The 9,404-nt window shown below is 36.0% G+C and overlaps 1 pseudogene; it reads right to left on the bottom strand.

Annotated features, from left to right (window-relative positions):
- Positions 1–1,201: 1,201 nt before the first annotated feature.
- On the bottom strand, positions 1,202–1,456 carry LOC103596081 (annotated as a pseudogene).
- Positions 1,457–9,404: the final 7,948 nt, after the last annotated feature.

Here is a 9,404-nt window from a genome sequence, read left to right as displayed (position 1 = left end):
ACTCGGGAGAGTGCGGTGCTGATAACACCAAGGCCCCGGGTTCGGATCCCACATAGGGATGGCTGGTTCACTCACTGGCTGAGCGTGGTGCTGACAACACCAAGTCAAGGGTTAAGATCCCCTTACCGGTCACCTTTAAAAAAAAAAAAAAAAAAATATGGTAGCCACAAGCCACGTGGGGCCATTGATCACTTGAGATGTGGCTAGCACCACTGAGGAAATGAATTTTTAATTTCAGTTGAATTTTAATTAATTTAAATTAAAAATCGAACCAATGTGAGATATTTTTCCATTAATGCAACTTCTTTGTTTTGATAGAGCTACACTTCACTTTAACAGTTGAATTGCATAAGATGTTATTGTGACTTTGTACTGTTCACTGTGTGCACATGTGTCCTTTCACATAAACACATCATGAGTCTAGTTGGTGTCAACAAAATGCTTTAAGCGATGTGATTTTTCCTACCTACCACTGTTACATTGTAACGTGATTATTTGAATGGTTTATGCAGATAGCACGTTACTGTGATATCTATATAAATTTTAATTGGAAATTAAATAGAAATACTTATTTTAATTATAACATTATTATTGTTCTAATTTTAAAAGTAACTATAGAAAAAATTTTGTTTAAAACTAACTAAGGCATACTAGTGATGTAGAATCAAATGGAGAAGCAGAAGCCAATGCTATAACCAAAAGAGTAAAGAAAAATAAAAGACAGGGAGAAGGTTTGTCTCAAATTTCACAATAAATGGCAATTGTAATTTGTTGTGGCAGAGCAAAACAAAAAAGCTGTTTGCTTGTTGTATAAAAACTCTTTTAAGATAATAAAGTAGAGGGTTGGCCAGTTAGCTCAGCTGGTTAGAGTGCAGCCTTATAACTCTGAGGTCATAGGTTCAGATCCCTGCACCAGCCAGCTGCTAAAAACAAAAGAAAAGATAATAAAGTAGAAAATATTAGACATACTTCAGAAACTACAAACTGAATTTGATAAGAAGTTTCCTCTCGTGAAAAAACAATTGTGAATAGATGAAATTAGTCACTTGAGACCAGAGTTAAATATCCAACAAAATTTTTTTGAAGGTTTTGAATGTGCTTTATTTCTTCAATAATGCCATATTTTAATGGGTACACAGTGCTTTTACTTGGCACCCATTATGAGTTGGTTTTGAATTAAGTATTATACCAGCTGAGATGATTACTGATCTCTCTATTCCTTTGGGGTGACTCTGCCAACAGGGGACAGGTTCTGTTGTATTCCAACTTGTGTTGCTATATATGTCCACACAGCAATACAGAAAGTGGCTCCAATAGTCCTGTGTGCAGCGTTACTATATTTGTCATGGAAACCAGGTCTACGTTTCTGGTGGCTCTACCTTGCCACCGTTTGCTGAATGCTTCAGACTCAAAGACAACTTAGTGCATTTTTGGTCAAAGGAAACATTGTGAAGCTGAAGATAGAACTGCAGAAACTGCAGCTGCTGGTTTGATGTAACTTTGCTTCCGGTACTCCTGCCCCAACAAAATTTTTTAAAATTATGCTTAACATGATCTCTCCTTGTAACTTTAGCCTGCTATTAAATGGCTTGGATTCTGGCACAAAAAAGAAAACCATTTTTAGGTTATGACATGGTAAAAGAAATTATTTTAGTTATGAAAATGTTGCTAGAAAATTATTAGGAAAAGAATAAAAACAATATTTTAGATAAAGTAAAATATCTTCAATTAAGCAACCAAACAATTGCCCATAGCACACAGACCCTTTTTAAGAATATCAAAGATCAGTTGATTCAAAGTTTGAAAAGTTGCGAGTACTTTTCTTTACCTTTATGAGTCATGCCCAATTAATACTTTGGGACTCAAAGGACTTCCAAATTTAAGAAAAAGTGTTGTCAATTCATAGACTAAAATGTTTTATTGGTGGTACAGAAGTATTTGAAGCTTTTACAACTGTCAAAAGAATTTCAGCTAGATATGAAAAAAATAATTTCTATCATGATGGAGATGCTTCAGCTGTTTGAGAAAAAAATCTGGATTTATAGGAATTTCAAAACAAGAGACTGATGTGATGTTTCCCTTATTGCTTTTCTGTCATATAATATGAAGATACTTCAAAAAGTTTGTGTAAAAATAAAATTAAATGATAATACGAATCATTCCATGAACTTTTTGAAGTGCCCTAGTACATATTGAAAATATTTGTGCTGTTTTCTGAATCAGACTCATGGAAAGCATAGTGGATACAGTTATTAAAATTGTTCAGTATATACATGCAAACGCTATGAATCAGTGTCAGTTTATGAAACTATTGAAAGAAGTAGAAGACTCTGACTTTAATGATCTTGTATTGTTTGCCAATGCTTAGTAGTTGAGTTGTAAAAGAATTTTACTCTCTTGTTAATTCCTGTTCAAAATTTTCTTTAAACAAATAATATTTGCCAAATTTTCACTAATCAAGGACAAAAGCTGTCAGCATGATCTCATGCTAATATGGTTACTCATAGCATACTCAAAATCCTAGCTGCTGGGAGTTCTGGCTACTGATAAATCTCAGCTGGACTCTCCTAAGGTGTCCTAGTGAGGTGAAAGGAGCAGCCTCACACTTGGCTTCTCAGACAGCATCCTGGATGCTACCTAATGATTCCATGTGGGAGTACAACACTTGGCCCCTTCAATTAGAGACATATTTGGAGTGCCATCCCAGTTTCAGAGTTTCCTGGGAGACCCTCTGAGACCTCCGTTGCAACTGCATTATGATTCAAATTGTATCTCTGCTTAGTCTTGCTTCTTTCATTCCCTTACAGGCATTGTCTCTGAGAGCACTCCCCTGCAACCCAGTTTGTACTCAGAGTGTCCATCTCAGGGCCTGTTTGCCAGGGAATGGAATCCATAACAGTCACAAAACAAACAAACAAAAGACAACATTGCTTTTTTCACTTAAGGCCCCTGCTTTTTTTTACTTTACCAACCAGTTCTTTCATGAGTGTCAGATGTTACCACTTCCTTTATCTTACAAGCGAAGAAATTTACCAGTGAGGTAAGTCAAGAAGTTATCTTTAGAATAGTCGTAAGAATTATCATTGTGAATGCATTTAATAGCGTAAGTCTGCAATCTGATTTCTGAATAGTTGGAACCCCAATAAGTTATGTCTTACCACTCTTGTTGTAATTTTTTCTAAGTCATGTAGTATGTAAATTCCTACTTATTGGAATGATCAACCTCAGCCACATTCAGAATTTTTTTACCCATCAGAACAGAAATAATTGGCAACAGATAAAGGATTTTGAATGATATTTGATGAGGGCTATTTTCCAAATCCCTTACTAATACCTAATACCTAATACCACCAGTACTCTCAGTTTCTAAGTCAATATCCTGTACTTTAAAAGAAACTAATGCTTTCTTTGTTAAGAGAAAGTTTCTCAATCTGTCCAAAAAGCAAATTTGTTCACTTTTCCACTTACAGATTTCTATTCTTCCTGAATTCTCAAGTATAAAATAGGATAACATGAAATCAAGTAGTTCTATTCAATTATTAAATAAAATCCTTTAGATCATATTGGACAAGTCCAGTGGATGAGTCAGAATTATTTTCTTCAACAATGCCTTTTGCCCCATATTATATTAAATTGCATTTTCTTATTTAATCCACAGACTAAAATGATGGGAATAATTGCTTTCTATTTTCTGATCTTTATTAATGGTAAATGAACATTACCTTTTAAACACTTAAAAATCATTTTTTCAACGTATTTGCCAAACATCCAGAGAAAGTCTCTTCTTTATTATAAGGTTTTTACCATAGTAACATAATGAGAATACAATTGAGTTAACTATGTCAAAATGTTCTTCATAAACTCATTTTACCAGCAAAATAACTCCAAATCTGACATTTACTGTTTTTGAATATTCACTGATGATTCCTGTTTGGCTGTGACTTAATGGACCAATTCCACCTTAAATTACTGAATGTGATGCTAGGTGTCTTTCAACATTTCTGGAAGGTCTCAGCCACTAGCTCTTTATATTGGATTTCCCTCAGTCTCTTTTTTATCTCCTTAGGGATCTCAAATTAGACAAAGATAGGCCCTGTCTTTCATGTCTATCAACGTTTTCATTTTTCCATTTCTTCATCCCTGTATGCTGCAATCTAGTAGTTTCTTCAGGTCACCTTTCCAGTTTACTAGTTATCTCTTCATAAGCACTTTAATTAAGTGTTTTTAATTTTAATTAAGGTTTTAATTTCACAAATTATTTTTCAAGTTTTAGAAGTTCTATTTTGTTCTTTTACAAATCTGCCTGCTCATTTTTTATAATCTCTTACCCCTTGTCCATGTTTTCAGTTCCCTCTTTTATTTCTTTAAAACAAAGGTACTTCTCTTATATTTGATTTTTGATGATTCAAATATGTCTTGTGACTTTATTTGAAAGCTCATATTCATTTGGTCTCTATCAATGGGTTTTGAGACCCAGTTAAGGATGCATTCCTCCAGAAACAGTTTAAATTGATTTCTGTCAGGCAACTTAAATTTTTTCAATAGCTGCATAATGTTCCATGGTCTAACCATATAATTTATTCAACCACTTCTCTACTGACAGAGACATTGTAGGACATAAAAATATCATGTATTTCCTCTCATTAGTATGAATTCCATTTTGAGTTTGTTTTTCTCAGCTGCAGTGATAGGTTACTGTGAAAAATTGACACAACCTTATTTCAAAATATGAAGAACTGCCTTATCTTTACATCAGTTGGCATCAACCCCTCAAAACAAGAGCTAAACTTACCGAGTTCTTTCTATGTATCAGACCCTTTTCTAAATACCTCACAAATATTAACTCATTTAATCCTCACAACTCTCTTAAAAGGTATATACTAGTATTATTGCCATTTTACAAATGAAGTACAAACTGATGCATAATGGGTAACTTGCTCAAGGTACCACTGACTTAGGCTCTCTAGAAGCAGAAATTGAAGGGATTCAGAAACACATGATCTGCTGAGGATTGTACTACTCTTCAGGAAAGCCTCTAGCAAATGAGAGCTGCCCCATATGGCAGAATGAGCTGAGCAAGGCAGGGGTCTAGCCTTAGCCTGATCTGCAGGGGAAGGTCAGGAATGGCAATGGTAGCAGCTGAGGTAATGGTCCCAGCCCCACATCAGCCAGAGGTAATGCTGTAAAGTAGGTCACAGATGTAAGCTGTTAGCAGCTCTTCCAGCATCTGAGATTTGTGTGCATGGGGAGATAAAGGGGATATGGGCTGGGCACCAATAGCACTGTCACATAGCTGGGAAGGAGAAAAGTGGGATTCAAAGCAAGACCAACTAGCTCCAGAGTTGCACTGCTGCCACTACAGGATCTGCAACAAGCTCTGCTACTGCTGCCCCCAAACACCTTGAGTACTGCCCTCCAGGAAGTCCCTGATTTGCCAAGCCAAGCACTGGCTCCAGTTTTCTAGAGAGATTATAGCTTTTTGTTTGGATGGAATTTTATGCCCATTTAGTTCAGAAGTTCCAAGATCAATTCAATAATTCTCTTGCATCTACTGCTCCCAATTTGGAAAATCTTGTTCAATGCACATTTTGCACTTGCCCAGGGCTGGGACCAGGTTACACAACCCTGAGAGTACTTCCTTAAATTTTGTATGCTATGTGCCTGTGAGGAAGGGCTATAATCCTACCCCCTCTCTTCAGACAAAGTCTGCTTGGCCCTAATTCCAGTAATTGCCCTATGTTCATCTTCCTATACCTTATAAGTGGGAAAAATTGTATAATAAGAGAGGTAAGTATCTGGAATTGATCATTTCAGCTTTTAAAACTTCTGAGTCTTAGGAATGTACTCAAACCTAAATGACAAGGAAATATTTTCTACAGAAAACAAGCATGAATCAGCAATGGAAGGGTGGAAGACTGAGAATGGGGAAAAAAGTCAACACTGGAGTCTTTCTAGTATATATAAACAGCTCTTTGGATATCACCTCTCTCCTGTAGTTTTCTCCCGTCTTCTTAGCCTAGTTCTCTTGCTCTAAACAAGCTTCCCCTGGTCTGAGAGAGCTATTTGCTAGCCAGCATAGGGAACTGTCAGTCCCAACATTTTCACCCTCAGAGGGATCATGTGCTCAGCTGATTTGGCTCCTGTAAGAATCAGTCAGGTCTGTAAAGTAAGGCAAATAAATCATAACTAAAGCCAAAATGTTTCACTATTTTAGTTATACTAAGTTTCCATTTATATTGTCAGAGCTAGGGCTCAGACCCTCCAAACCCACTGTACAGACTGGGTCACCAGACCCCTCACATACAGGTCCATGGTAGGTAATTGGGAAAGATTTCAGGAGCTGTTGGCAGGTGACATGAGCTCAGCCCTCAGCTTCCTCAGCAGCAGCAGCTTAGAGGTCCGGTAGCTTACAGGTCCAGCAGTGGCAGTGGCCTTGCAGAGGGTCCCGGGGGCACTAGCAGCAGCAGCCTGCAGCAGCAGTAATGGTGGCCTCCCCATACCCCCAAATGGGGGGCATCCTGGGGATGGGAGGCACCATGGATCAGAGTCACTCATCCTTATACTTAAGTCCATAACCCAAGTCACCTGGGTGCACATGCTCAATTACACTAGACGATAACCAAGGAACACCTGAGCACATATGCCTGTTTACATCAAATGCTCGGCAAGATTCTGAACATCTGAGGGGCCCTGACCATTTTTCCTATATTTTCCCAACAAGGTCCTAGGACAGATATCTAGTGTTTTTTAATCTCAAATCATGAATTGGCCTGCAATATCTCCCCATGCACCCAAACCCCAAATGCTGTGAGAGCTGCTAACAACTTACACCTGTGACCTACTCCAGAGACTTATTCTTGGCTGATGTGAGCCTGGAACCATGACCATAGCTGCCATAGCTCTGAAATTATGCTTGTGACACTTACTCCACAGGATCAAATGTAATAGGCATACTTTATTTTATCATGTGTTTCTCTTCATTCAACTAAATAGTAACAGTTATACAAATTATTGACTTTTAATTGGTTCTTATCTCCTCTATCAAATTTAAGTGTTATGTTCTATATTATCTTGATATCTCAATTTTCCTATTTCTATTTTTTTCTTTCTTATTGCTCTCCTTCTTCACCCTCAACCAGTATTACAATCATTTCTGTAATATTTCTTCACACTTCCTGTCTTATGTGAAGAGTCCTAGGGGAAAAAAAGATTAAAATTTCTCTTATCATTCACTCTTGAGAATCCATTTGCTCACCAAATAGATTCTCCAAAATGAAATATTTATTTATTTATTTATTTATTTATTTATTATTATTTTTTTTTTTTAAAAGATGACCGGTAAGGGGATCTTAACCCTTGACTTGGTGTTGTCAGCACCACGCCCAGCCAGTGAGCGAACCGGCCATCCCTATATGGGATCCGAACCCGGGGCCTTGGTGTTATCAGCACCGCACTCTCCCGAGTGAGCCACCGGGCTGGCCCCAAAATGAAATATTTAAATAATAGTTAACTACACATCTTTCTTTAAGAGAAGATAATCCAGAATTTCTACAATGGATCAATAAAATATCAAGCATATAGAAAGAATTACTAGATATGCGAAGAAGCAGGAAAATAGGCCTTATATTCCAAATAAAAAATAGTCTATAGATGCAGACCTACAAATGACTCAGATGTTGAAATTAATACATAAGAACTTTAAAATAGCTATTTAAAACATATTAAAGGATTCAATTAAAAAGATGAATAAGATGGCTGAATAGATAGGGAATTTTAGCTGTTTTCTACTCTTTTAAAATCACTTTTCAATTCTCTCAGGTATATACCTAGGAATGGGATTTCTAGGTCATAAAGTCATTCTATGTTTAACTTTATGAGGAGTTGTCAAACTGGTTTCACAGTGACAGGACCATTTTACATTTCCATTAACAATATGCAAAAGCTCTAATTTATTCATATCCTTACCAATACATGTTCCATTTTTTAAATTATATGTGGGGTGGCCTGTTAGCTCAGTTGGCTAGAGAACTGACTTATAACACCAAGGCCACAGGTTCAGATCCCCATACCAGCCAGCCACCAAAATAAATAAATAAACAAATAAAAATAAAAAATAAAATAAAATTATATGCATCCTACTGAATATGGTAGGTTTTAAAACATATGTAGAAATAAAATATAAAATAATGAATATGTAAAAGGTGAGATGGGCATAAATTAAATTATAATGTTATAAGGTTCTTTGTTGTACTTGAAGTAGGAAAATACTCAAAATAGAAATTGATAAGTTATGAATGCATATTACAAAGATTGCAAAGAAACATAGCTAAGAAATCCATAAAAAATAAAATGGAACAGTATAAAATAATCCAAGAAAAAGCAATAAAAAAAGACCAAAGATCAGAATGGAAAATCAGAACAAATAAAAAGGTGGTAGACTTAAATCCAATCATATCAGTAAGTACATTAAATATAAATGGAAAAAAACACTTCAACTGTAGGACAGAACTCATGACACTGGTATAGCAAAAAAAAACCAAGATCCCAACTAAGTGCTATTTTATAAGAGATACATTTTCAATATGAGGGCACACATACATTGAAAAAAAGGAGAGGAAAAGATATGAAAGGCAATACTAATCTTAAGAAAGATGGTTTTGTTACTTTAACTTTAGACAAATGAAACTTCAAGAAAAAGAGTATTACCAAAGACAGAAAAGGACATTTCATAATGGTAAAAGTGTCAGTCTATGAAGAAGACATAACAGTCCTAGGTACATAAATACCCAATAACATAACTTCAAAATACAAAAAGCGTAAATTGACAGAAATAAAAGAAATAGACAAAACTACAATCACTGTTAGATATTTTGTCACTCAGGAATAAGGCAAGGCTGTTGACAATAATCACATCTATTCAACATTACTAGAGGTCCTAACTAGTGCAATAAAGTAAAGAAAAGAAACACAGATTGTAAAGGAAGAAATATAATTGTTTTTATTTCTAGATGACATGATCATTTACCTAGAACATCCAGAAGAATCTAAGAAACAGCTACAATAGGGAATTTAGCAAGGTAACAGGATACAAGATCCATATGCAGAAATCAATTTCATTCCTACATGCTAGCTATAAATAACTGAAAATACAATTAAAAATACTATTAATTGGGCCGGCCCGTGGCTCACTTGGGAGAGTGCGGTGCTGATAATACCAAGGCCACGGGTTCGGATCCTATATAGGGATGGCTGGTTGGCTCACTGGCTGAGCATGGTGCTGACAACACCAAGCCAAGGGTTGAGATCCCCTTGCCAGTCATCTTTAAAAAAAAAGAGAGAGAAAAGAAAAGAGTTATTTACAAGACAATTCTAAAATATATATGAAATTCAAAGGACTTAGAATA

Source organism: Galeopterus variegatus, unplaced genomic scaffold (assembly GCF_000696425.1).
Source record: "Galeopterus variegatus unplaced genomic scaffold, G_variegatus-3.0.2 Scaffold1932, whole genome shotgun sequence".
NCBI classification, from domain to species: Eukaryota; Metazoa; Chordata; class Mammalia; order Dermoptera; family Cynocephalidae; genus Galeopterus; species Galeopterus variegatus.
Note: the sequence above shows the minus strand (reverse complement) of the source record. Positions and strands in the feature narration are given on the sequence as shown.